Source organism: Miscanthus floridulus, chromosome 1 (assembly GCF_019320115.1).
Source record: "Miscanthus floridulus cultivar M001 chromosome 1, ASM1932011v1, whole genome shotgun sequence".
NCBI lineage: Eukaryota > Viridiplantae > Streptophyta > Magnoliopsida > Poales > Poaceae > Miscanthus > Miscanthus floridulus.
Genome location: NC_089580.1, coordinates 118,705,460 through 118,718,423, shown reverse-complemented (window position 1 = coordinate 118,718,423; position 12,964 = coordinate 118,705,460). Strand labels below are relative to the sequence as shown.

The following is a 12,964-nucleotide window of genomic DNA, read 5'->3' as shown; positions in this document are numbered from 1 at the left end:
TCTGTCCGCGGCGCGCAGGTTGCTTTGCGTGCACTAGCCCAGCCGTACGACTGGGCACTGGCAGAACAACAATGCAACGCTCGTGTATGGACCGGATCGGATTGGTTCCATCGAGGACACCGGTAAATGTTGAGGCCTCGTTTAGTTCGCAAAATTTGGATTTTGGGCTGTAGCATTTTCGTTTTTATTTGACAAATAGTGTCCAAACATTGACTAATTAGGCTTAAAACGTTCGTCTCGCAATTTCCCACCAAACTGTGCAATTAGTTTTTCTTTTCGTCTACATTTAATGCTCTATGCACGGGCCGCAAACATTCGATGTGACAGGTACTGTAGCAACTTTTTGGATTTTGGGGTGAACTAAACAAGGGCTGAGTTCCTTTTGATGATTTGATTATTGCTAAGTACTCCGTACTAGTAGCTGATGTTCGGGTTGACCATAGAACCCGGTGGGGTCTGGAAAGAAAGCGACCGAGTCGAGGACGGATGGAAGTGGTTGACCCTGCTGCTGCCTTTCTTCTCTTCGACGCCTCAAGGCCAGCAGGAATACATAGGATTGGGATGCTACATAAATAAATAAATAAAAATTGCAGGTGTGCTGTAGGTACGGTGCAGCCATCGTTATTATGCATCCATCTGATGGTATTTTTTTTTCCGGTTCAGCTTCGCTTTCATAGCATCAATCATATCTAGCTCAACCGCCGCTGACAAGGCTCGCTCGCGACCGCAAAGCCAAATGGGGGCGATCCATGGCAACAGCAGCAGGATATCGTCGTCATCATCATCCATTCCGCCGTTTGGCGACGGATGCATCACCTGCAGAGAGGCGTACGCGTCGGCGAAGGGGCGTGCGTGCAAGTGCAGGTGTGCAACTGCAAAGGATGATGCAGGGGGACAGCTGACGCATGGACCCAGGCGGTCGTCTCTCCATGTGTTGGCAGGCCAGGCACCGTGTTCCATGTCTTTCCTTCTTTCGGCAGCCTCGGTTGCAAGTATACAACGTGCAGAAGCCGCAGAAATAAAGTGTTCCTGCAGAAATTAGAAAGGACGAAAGCGACGTGCTTGGAATCTGCGTGGAAAAAGGAAGGAAAACCAAAGACCGAGCGCGTGACGGACGTCACGCTGATTCAGTGAATTCGTTGGGTTCCACGAAGCCGCGTGCTGAAATGGTCAGCACTTGTGTTTGTGTGGTTCGTTGTGGCAACAGAATACTACTAGGCGGACAGGGCGGAGCGCGAATCTCTTGTTGCTTGGCCCGCCACTCGTCTCGTCTCGTCCCTCCTTTTTGACGGGCAGCTGGGCAAGGAAAGTGCGGTGCCGTCCTTGGCAGTTCACACATGCACGCGCACCGCACAGAAGATGATGGATGCAAACCGCAGGCGGCCGAAACTGTGGTCGTCCGCTCCGTCTCCGATGCCGAATAAGGCCTTGTTTAGATCACCTCTAAATTTCAAGTTTTTTCACTCTCTCTCCATCACATCAATTTTTAGCCGTTTGTATGGAGCATTAAATATAGGTAAAAAAAATAACTAACTGCACAGTTTAGTTGGAAATCACGAGATGAATCTTTTGAGCTTAGTTGATCCACGATTGGACAATATTTACCAAATAAGACGAAAGTACTACTATTCATCAGTTGCAATTTTTTACAATCTAAACATGGCCTAAGGCAGGGCACAGGCAGCCTGCTTCTTGGGCCAGCAGCACCAAACAAACAACTTGATCGGATGGCTGGTTCGTATCGCCGCTGGTTTATTTATATAAAAGAGAAGTACTACTAACTGGTTTATTAGAACAGTGTCTATGTGAGGCCAGCCCAGCCAGCCCCAGCCGAACCACCTGAAAACCAGGGAGAGAGGGGATTAGGGAATCTCCTGTCGCATGCCTTTTTCTGGCTAAGGCCCTGTTTAGTTCCCAAAAATTTTTGCTCAGTACCCGTCACGTCGAATCTTATGGCACATGCATGGAGTACTAAATGTAAACGAAAAAAAACTAATTACACAATTGGGTGAGAAATCGTGAGACGAAACTTTCAAATCTAATTAGTCCATAATTAGACACTAATTGCCAAATACAAACAAACGGGCTACGGTACCCAAAACCAAAAATTTTTGGCTTCTAAACGGGGCCTAAGCATAAGCATAAGCATAAACATGCAGCTGCCACTGTCACCGTCATTCACACACGCCTGCCTTTTCAACCGACCCAAACCCCATGGCATGCAGCACCAGCACAACAGGTGGGTGCTGACAAACGCCTTGTTTAGATGCCATTTAAATTCCAAGTTTTTTCACTCTCTCCATTATATTAATTTTTAGCCGCTTGCATGAAGTATTAAATGTAGGTAAAAAAAATAACTAATTACACAGTTTAGTTAGAAATCACGAAATAAATCTTTTGAGCCTAGTTAGTCCACGATTGGACAATATTTGCCAAATAAGACGAAAATGGTACTATTCATCGGGTTAACTTTTTTTCACGATCTAAACGAGGTCAAAGCCACAAAGGGGTTAGAAAATTGATTCACTACTCTTGAGTGTTGAGCTAACAGCACGCATGATTACAAGGAAACATATACTACTCCGTACTCCTAGTATGTCAATGTGACGCATATACTAGTACTTATTAGGGTTATTTATTATTATTATTAGGGTAAAGTATAATTTACACCCTCCAACTATCGCCAAAGTATAGATTTCAACTTCAAACTTCAAAACCGGATAACTTTGGTCCTCCAACTCTCGAAAAAGTTCAACTTTCGTCCTTCCGGACCGTTTTGCGTATGAACAGTACTTTTGATATTTCCAAGAGGCGTCGAAATTTTATATTATTTTTTAAGCATCTTAACGTACTCAAATGAAAAAACTCAAAACTACAAAGTTGTAGATCTCATTGAGAGCTACAACTTTGGTATAAAAAGTATTTTCATTTAACTCCATACAAATAATATATTAGTGCTCTAATACGGAAAGCGCTAGTTGGCGATTATTATGGTGCTAAAATTTTATATTATTTTTTCGAGCATCTTAACGTCCTCAAATGAAAAAACTCAAAACTACAAAGTTGTAGATCTCATTGAGGTCTATAATTTACATATAAAAATTATCTTCATCCGCCATGGTATTGAAGGGTTTTTTATTTTTTGAAATTAGAGTCTCATCACGCGATAATATATTTTGTCGCGTGATGAGACTCTAATTTTAAAAAATAGAAAACCCTTCAATACGATGGCGGATGAAGATAATTTTTATATGTAAATTGTAGACCTCGATGAGATCTACAACTTTGTAGTTTTGAGTTTTTTCATTTGAGGACAGTAAGATGCTTAAAAAAATAATATAAAATTTCAGCACCATAATAATCGCCAACTAGCGCTTGCCGCATTAGAGCACTAATATATTATTTGTATGGAGTTAAATGAAAATACTTTTTATACCAAAGTTGTAGCTCTCAATGAGATCTACAACTTTGTAGTTTTGAGTTTTTTCATTTGAGGACGTTAAGATGCTTAAAAAATAATATAAAATTTCGGCGCCTCCTGGAAATATCAAAAGTACTGTTTATATGCAAAACCGCCCAGAAGGACGAAAGTTGAACTTTTTCAAGAGTTGGAGGACCAAAGTTATCCGGTTTGAAGTTCGAGGTTGAAATCTATACTTTGACGATAGTTGAAGGGTGTAAATTATACTTTACCCTTATTATTATACATCGCCGCATAGTACTTGTGCATGACTGCCTATGCATATTTGGTCGTTGAAGGTGGGAAATCAAGGACGTGCTGCTGGTGTGGGCGGGCGGTGCCCCCCTTTTCTCCGATTAGCAGTTGGGCACTAGCTAGCACGTCCTACTTGCACTTGCTCGCTGCACCTTTCCTTTCTTCCACACACACACACAAACACACGCCGATAGCATAATAAATAAACACACAATTTGTATTCGTATTAGCAGTGGAGTAACTACCTTAGCCGCTAGTGTCGATATTGTTTTCAATACTTTTGTATATAAATTTCAAAATTATTCCATGAATGCACGGATTTGCAGAAATACCACATCGTCGTACTTTTGGTTAAATTGTGCAGAAAAGATGAATTCATCTCATTGCGTTATAAAAAAAATGTTTATGCATTTTAGTGATGTTGCGTTAATATAGCTATCACAGCTAAGCGACTTAAATTCAAGGCAGCATTGGCTCCATTTGGGACTTGGACAAATCAAAGTCATTATGATTACACTTCTCCTATACTTAAGGTGTCTAGATTTTAAGATTATTTAAGGCAACACTCTTATACTATCTATTAATGCATGTAAATTATTAATTTTATGATTTGTTATTCGTCTTTGTATCATAATTACATATCAAAATTTTGTCCTTGTCTCACTATAAAAGCAACTATAAATTGTAATTATCTTTGTGCCAACCTAGATCAGATTTTGTAGAGTTTGTGGTTTTGTCTATTCTCGAAACTGAAAATTACAGATTATGTCTACATAAATTACGACGAACTAATGCTTTAACAAGATAAATTTTGCTGACAAACCAAAAATGCTTTAGATCTGAACCTTTTCTTCTCCTCATTAGTGTGCAGAACATGCTGCTGCCATCACAGCACAGTGCTTGTTTGCTCATTTATTTTGTGAACGAGATACTGCTAGTAGGTAGGATTTCAGAGTGAAGATGCGGCAGGAGCACTAGGCAGGCTGAGTTGGGACTGGGGACGGACAGCAAGCCATAGGTGGATACTCAAACACACGCATGGGATGGAAACGGAATGGGCGAGGTTTATCTCTAGCTCTCGCGATGAGCACTTGTGCGCTTTGAGCACAGCGGACAGGCAGGGTCGCAGGGATGCATGGCCATGGCGTGAACGTGAATGTGTCAGCTATCAGAAGTCCTTGTAAAGAATACAATACAATTTGGACTAGTGTATTTGTATTGAATCAAACTACGTGCGTGTTTAGTTCGCGAATTTTAGAAATTTGGCTACTGCAGTACTTTCGTTTTTATTTGACAATTAGTGTTCAATCATGGACTAATTAGGCTTAAAATGTTCGTCTCGTAATTTCCAACCAAACTGTGCAATTAATTTTTTTCGTCTACATTTAATGCTCCATGCATGTATCACAAAATTTGATGTGATGGCTACTGTAACACTTTTTGAGAAACTTTTTAGGAACTAAACAAGCACTAATATGGATTCGACGCAGCTAGCGTCCGGACACCCATGCAAGCCAGCGTCCGGATGCACCTACCGTTCGTTCGATCCGAACCGTGAGGCGAGAGCGTGCAGTGCGCCCGCGTCACTCGCGGCGGCCCGTCCTCCGTCCGCACTCCGACGCCCCGTTCTCTGGTGCCCGTCGCTTCCGGCTGTCGGCCCTGGCCTCGGCTTGCCCCACGCGGCAGTTCCGTCCCCATCCCCGACGCGCCCTCTATTCCCCACCGCGCTCCGTTCCCCGCGCGCGCCCTGCCCCAAGAGCACGAAACACCTTAAGTGCAATATCGTAAAAAAATATATAAACTATATAGTGTACCATCAGAATATAAATACTGCAACATCACAAAACTATGTAGTGCAGCATCGAAAATTATGTATTGCAACATCGAAAATTTATGTACTGCAACATCAAAAAATTATGTATTGCAACATCTCAAACAGTAGTACTGCAACGTCGCAAAATCAACCATGAAACATGGAAATGGAAACAACTCAAAATCACCTTCCAGTGCTACAAAATTTGAAAAAGGTAATTTCAACATTTACAATTTCCTATTGCAACAATCCCAACATTAGAACTTCCTTTCTGCAACACATGATTCTATTGCAACATTCGAAAATCATTTGTTGTAATATCCCAAAAATCCCCTTGCAACATAGAGAAACAGCAAGGGGATGGGTTCAAGGTGCAGGCTGCTCCAGCCCCAGGCCTGTCACCTTCGAGCTCACCAGAGGAAGGAGGGAATATGACCCCAGAGCTCACCAAAACCCTAGCCACCGTCGCGTCCCTCAGATCCAGGGGAGAAGGAGGACAAGGAGGCGGTGGAGGGCTTAGATCCAGAGGAGTAGGAGGAGGGCTCAGATCTTGAGAAGGACCGACCTACCTCGTCGTAGCCGCCGCCGTCGTACTCGTCTCTGGTGGGGGAGTAGGAGCTGAGTCACTGGGGAGTGGGGGTCGCAATGGAGGTCGTGGAGGGGGAGGGAGGAAGCGCAAGCGGGTGGGGCAGCAGCGAGCTGGGCGTGGGCGTGGCATCTGTCCAGGGGGCACTAGCAGGCCCGGAGAGCGGACGAGTGGAGCGGCAGCGAGTGGGCGCAGGGGAGCGGGGAGGGGGGCACGGGATGGGATAAGAACTAAGAAGTGGGGGGTCACGTGTCGGGGGTCACGATCGGACACGAGTTGGGGACGAACGTCCTCGTAGAATCATTATCGTAAATATTAATATTATTTTTAATGATTGTAGTCAAAAATTTAAAAAATTGAGTAAGGAGAGGAGAGATAGCAGTAGATAGATGAGGCTGATGCTCCGACGGATTCCGTCATGGGTCCTGTTCACGTGCCCTTAAATCCGGCTTGATCTACTTTTTTTTTACCTGGAACATTGTTTTCCTCTCGTAAATTTCTCTAAAATTTCTCTAAACCATTCAAATTCCTTCAGAACCATGTCCATCCGAACAAGGCCATGGCTGTGTGCTCTGCTCTTGGATAGGATTATGACAGGATACGTAGTCTGAATCGTCGGCGTAGGCGTAGACGTAGGGAGCAAGATCCATCGTCGGCGTGTCCGCCATGCCGCGCGCGTTGAGACACAGCAGCACTGCACCAGAAAAAGCTGAGAGCAGCACCACTGCACCAGCAGGCAGAAGAAGCACCAAGCACGCCAGAGTCCAGTCAGAGAGGGACTGAGGGAGGGAATTCAATTGGAACCGTTGGGTTGGCGCGCGCTACACCGACGACGACCCAGGTGGTTAATGCGGGTGCCGTCTGGCGTCTGCACACAATTTTGTACTGTGCGTGGTGCTAATCACGCTCCGCAATTCCTAATGAAGAAAACATCCATCCAATTGGCCAATTGGGGTGCAGTATATTATATTACTTAACCGCCCATCCATCCGTTGCTTTAACTTTGTGATACAAAGAATCGAACAAGGACCCAAGATTCGGGAAGAAGGTACGTGAGCCGTTCCTTTGGGATACCGGCACGTGGACTGATTCACATCTACCTACGCTACGCTTACTCCTCCCTGGATCATACGTCCCCGATGACCTTACAGCGCCTGCTTTCTGTATGTCAAGTGGTTACTACTCCAGGTGCCTGGTCTCTGTAATTAAAATATTCATAACTATTTCGTCCTCAGGTGCGACACCAAAGCCGCTTTATACGAAGCGCTCGCTCCATGCGATCAGCTCAATCCTCATAACAGATGCAGCAAATCAGGAAGACAAAAATCAATTTCCATAACAATCGTGATCAATTCCGCGATCACCCCACGCCGCCAATCACGCGAGACCGCGACCTCCCTGGCACTCTGCAGTCGCACGGCACCGCGTCCTCACCTCCTCGTGCCTGGCCCTCGCGCCACCTTCGCCATCGCACACGCCGTCCGCCGATCAACGCCATCGTTCAATCACGCCCTGTCCACGTCATGGTACCGGCCCTGTCTGACGCCCCGTCTTGTCCCCGTCGCCTCGACGCCGCTGGAGCGCCCGTCGCCTCGCCTCCCTGCCCGCTGACGCTGGCGTACCTTGTCACGACGCCGAGCTAGCGACGAGCACCCACCAGGTACGTCACTAGGACCCTATATCCCCATCTGTCTTCCCTTCCAGCTATGCGAGACGGAACACCCAAACCCAAATCCTAACAGCAGCACGTGGGCGAAGACGACCACAGCTAATCCTAGCAGAAGCACACGGACGACGACAACCAGCGGAGCCGTCGCCGAATCGCCCCGCTCAAGTCTCCGTGGTGTCGCGCCCTCCCCACTAATGCTGCTGCTTTGCGCCGCCGCAGGCTCAAGTCTCCACCGTCGCTGACACACGCCAGGCACACGGAATCAGGATGCCGCTCCGATGTCCGTTGCAACAGATCACTGATCTCGCCACCTGCAGTCGCGGAGCCTGCAATATATCGGTGATCATGGCAAGCGGCCGAGCACCTTAGCGTGAACGACCAGCCCACCACTACTAGCTCGGCGGCACAAGCATCACGCCCGCGAACTCCTGCGCCGCACCGCCATTGCCAGGCGTGAGCACGCTCGAGGAACAGCCAGTCCCAGCCTTGCTCCTCCGCCCTTGGTAAGCCACAGGTGAGCTTCCCCGCACCCCTACGGTCCTTGTCCACGCACGAGCGCGCAAGGCACACTGCGCAACCGCAAGCTCGCGTTGCAGGGAAATGGCCTCCGAGCACCGGTTTGCTTTGTTCCGTGCTTTGCTTTGCACGAGCGTTCCTAGCTTGTTAGCTTGATGACATCAGGATGACATGTCCACACTTTCTTGTCGTTTTCCTTCACAAGAATAAACGAGAAAATACATTGGAAATACAAGGACCCATACCCTTCAGCATGGACTCGGTCCATGGTGGACCGCTCACACACCACACCGTCGATCTAGGGTTCATGGACCTGTCAGTGTTTTGTTTTTTATGTGGACATTCTAATAAACATCCCGTTAGTTGTTGATAATTTTCTGAGGATATTTAAGAAACTAGAATAGTCTCCCTTTGCATGATCGTTTATCGTGACCATAATGTTTATAATTACATTTTTCATTACACCATGGTCAACTACTCAACTGGAAGCTAAATGTGCTCTTTTTCTTTTTCTTTTCTATCTCTGCAATACGGCAATGCTTTTGATGTAGTGCATTTGGGATAGTTCTGAGTGAGCTCATTTGTTTGAAGAGGAACATATGTCGTGCTATTTGGGTAATTTGCAGTGAGTTTGTTTGGTTTAAGTCCATCCATTTTGGTTGGAATTTTGAGCTTTTTGAACTCTCTGATGATCGCCAATTCAGTCCTCATCCTACCATGCAAACCACATTTTATTTCTTTTGCCCACAAAATTTGCTCGTTCATAGATATTAGGCATGAAAAAACTAAGTGGAACAAAGTTTTTTTTTTCCTAAACACCTGTTGCTATTTACTTACAAGTTCATAGAGTTGCCTTGATAATATGCAAATACGGATCGCTTGTGTCATCTTAATAGGTCCGTTGGGATAGCGGCCACAAACAACACCTAATGATCGAAGCATGATAGAAAACTGGTTGTTGAGGCCTTTGCTTAGGGAAAGGCTCCGATGACTGCAATAAGTCTTCTCTGTTGAAATTGATTTTATTCCAAACTTGTGATTACTGACAAATTCGTAGTTGTTAATATAACTCATCTGCCCCCGCTGTTGCAACCACCTCTAAAAAACAAAAGATTCAGCCATGCTTTTCTATGGTTGGGGATGGGTAGGTTTGAAATCTATGGTGTTGTTTAGATCCTCAATTTTTTGTCAACTTTTTTAGGTACTAAAGTTACTTTGTTTCGAAGACAAGGAAGTTCGATTCTCTGCCCCTAACCCTCCTAAACCTATGAAATAGAGGGAGTTTATACTGAAGATAAAAAAATGTTCTCGATATATGATCCATTCGTCTTTTGATCATTTTAAATAACCGCACATATTTATACTTTTACCTACTTTCTTTCAATCTAATCGGAATCAGAAATTACATGTTTCAAATGTGTAGAGGTACAATATTAAACCTATGAGTATTAGACAATTCTCAGACTGATCACATGTACATATGAGTGCATAGGTACATGCATAAAATATTATTTCTAATTTAGCAAAATAGGGTATATCATCATTTTGTTTATCGTTTGAGAAAATATGTCATCGTTTTGTTTAACTTGCTAGCATGAAATAATTTATAGCTGCTTTGGTTTCACAGTTTATTGTTTACAACTATAACAACGATCACATTTTTAGAAGATCGTTATTTCTATATCTAAAAGACTATTTCCTTTTTTTAAACAAAAAAATCTGTCTTCATGTATTTTTAGACCTCTTTCCTGCATGGAGCCTAATGAAAATTACAGTTGTCGCATGCCATTGAGAGACTTGTCAAACTAGATAAATGAAGGTAAATACTGATGTCGATGTGTATATGTATGTGAAAATTTTAACATCTGATAATTAATGATGTTAAGTCTGTCTTCAAAAAAAAGCAAGCATTGAAAGTGGATCTAATCCACTTACACAAGTCTCGATTCCTCGGGAACTTAAAAGGCAAAGGGACAGAGCAAGGCTTGTGGAGCATCGTGCGGCAATGACTAAAGAACAACGGAGCGAAATTAATAGAAAGCGACGTGAAACATATCACAAGAAAAAAGCCAATTCTAAAAACGATAAACTATATATAGGTGACATTCTTAGCTTTATTATGTCACACTACCTGTAATGCCCGTGTGTTTAATATTAATAATATAAAATAGCATGCAACTTGTTTGTAGATGGTGACGTTGCAACCGACATTGAAAACACAGTTGACACCGAGAATAACGATTGGCTCCCATATTAACCAGTCGTACCAACTTGTGCGAATTGGTAAGGAGAACACAATATTGCAATATGTATGTGTGTGTGGGTGGGTGTTGTCTAGGATAATGGTGTCACCTCATAATAATGAATAAAATTTCTTATGTAGGTGAATGCTCGGTGATGAGTGTAGATAACAGTAGCATTATTGACTTGAATAAAACACCATGTACAAAAGACTGTGTGGACACCAATTTGAGTCATGATTGTGGTACCCCTGCTACTTTTGATAAATCCCGTCAACAGTACTTTAGGGAACGATATGTAAATATGACACCGGAACAGAGGGAGGCTAGACGCGAACAACAATGAAAAATTTATAGGGCGCCTGGGCGAAAGGAGGTCAAAGCAGCGGGTAATAAAAGACGCAGGGAGGTGCAAAAGGACACCCTACACTAGGATTCTATCGCCATGGAGAACCCGTTATTTGTTCCTGAGCTTGTGTGGCCCACTGTAAGCGCATCTGGAGCTCATGGATCCATGGTGAAATCCAGTGATTGGGTTATCCCAGGGTCCAGTGCAACACCTCTTTATTGGTGTCCACCTCATGAGGAGGCCGATGATGAAGGATGCGATGAGTTGCTATCTGGCCATATGACACAAAGATCACATGTTCCATCTAGACAAAGACATGCGTTGTTAACGCGTCGTAACATGATGTTTGAGCGTCGCATTGGTTCGAACACAAGGGCATCTAATAAAGATGGTGACTGCATGGCTGAAGACCGAGTGGGTGCTAACACACCCTTGCCTCAATCAGTCATGACCAACAAAGGTATATACTGATGCCTCATTATCCCATTTAGGGGACCTATATACCATATTATACCTAACTGATCCATGGTAATTCCATGATTAACAGAAAGGGCAGGACCCAACATTCAAGCTACATCATCCACACTGACGGCACCACTGTTTGATGATTGTGAATGCATGGCTGAAGAATACCCGAATGATAACACACCCTTGCCTCAATCAGTCCTGACCAACAACGGTAAATACTAATGCCTCATGACCCCATTTAGGTGACACATATTGTATACTATATTATACCTAACTCAACCATGGTCATTACATGATTATCAGAAAAGGACAAGACCTAGCCCTCAGCCTGCATCAGATGCACCAATGACACCACTATTTGATGACAGTGGTAATTTACACTATTTTGTAACATTCTTTAAACTATTTGAACTCCTTTGTTTATTTTTACCCATAGTTCTACAAACTCACGTATGTTTAACGGCCATAGATGATGATGAGGGAGATATATTTGAAGAGGATGATGAAGAGGATGAGGGATACATGTTTGTTGGGCAAGGTATTTGTATGAAAGACCGAATATAAATCAAATCTTCCACTACTTTATCTAAACTATTACGACTTAAATGTTATTTTAGAAGAGGAAGATGATGATGATGTCCAAGACAATGACCTTGAGGAAGACACGACTTCTGTCCTTGAAGTACCTGACTGATATGATGAGGTGTATAGTAACATACCTACAGATACCCATGTGTTAAAACCTGTTGCAAATTGCGAGCACTGTGATGCAAAAAGGTTGGAGCATGAACCACATGGGTTCTCTTGTCGTGATGGAAAGGTCGAGCTCAATGAACTGAACGTACCTAATGAGCTTATGAGGCTTTGGTCAAGTAATGATGTAGATGCTAGGCACTTTCATAACAACATTAGGTTTTTCAATGGCCATTTCTCTTTCACTTCTCTATATTGTCGCCTCGATAGTGCTACTGCAAGCTACAAGAACAGTGGCATATACACCTTTCGTGCACATGGCCAGATCTATCACAACATAAGGTCATTTGGCAGAGAAGAGGGTAAGGAGCCAAGACATCTCGAGCTTTACTTCTACAATGATGATCCAAGCCTTGAGCACCGCTATCGATGATGTCGTGAAGAGAAGTGCCAAAAAGACAAGGAAGTCATTAAGAGGCTTGTGGCCATCCTTCGTCACAACCCATACTCACAACATCTTAGGAGTGTGGGCCAGGCTCACTACCTTGAGGACTATCATGTCACACTAAACCTTGACCAAAGGCTAGACTAGAGAACATACAATGTACCATCAACTTTAGAGGTGGCTGCTATTTGGATCGAGGAAAGCAAACTCTTTGGTCAGTTCTAGAATAGTGTTGTCCTGCATGGGAAAGATAGAAGCAGACACGGCATCCACTCATATCATGGATGTTACGATGCTTTTTCATACCCTCTATTCTTCCCTAAGGGTGAACTTGGGTGGCACATGGATATTCCAAAGAAAGGAGTTAGTATGGAAGAAGTCATCAAGTATCATGCCCTATAGAAGGCTCATAGTGGGTCAGAAGAAGAAATAGGTTTGTTATTCTTCTTATTTAAATACTTCGCATACAT

At 43.9% G+C, this 12,964-nt stretch overlaps 1 pseudogene; it reads left to right on the top strand.

The window, feature by feature from the left end:
- The first annotated feature begins 10,696 nt into the window (after positions 1-10,696).
- On the top strand, positions 10,697-12,641 carry LOC136491759 (uncharacterized; annotated as a pseudogene).
- The last annotated feature ends 323 nt before the right edge of the window (positions 12,642-12,964 follow it).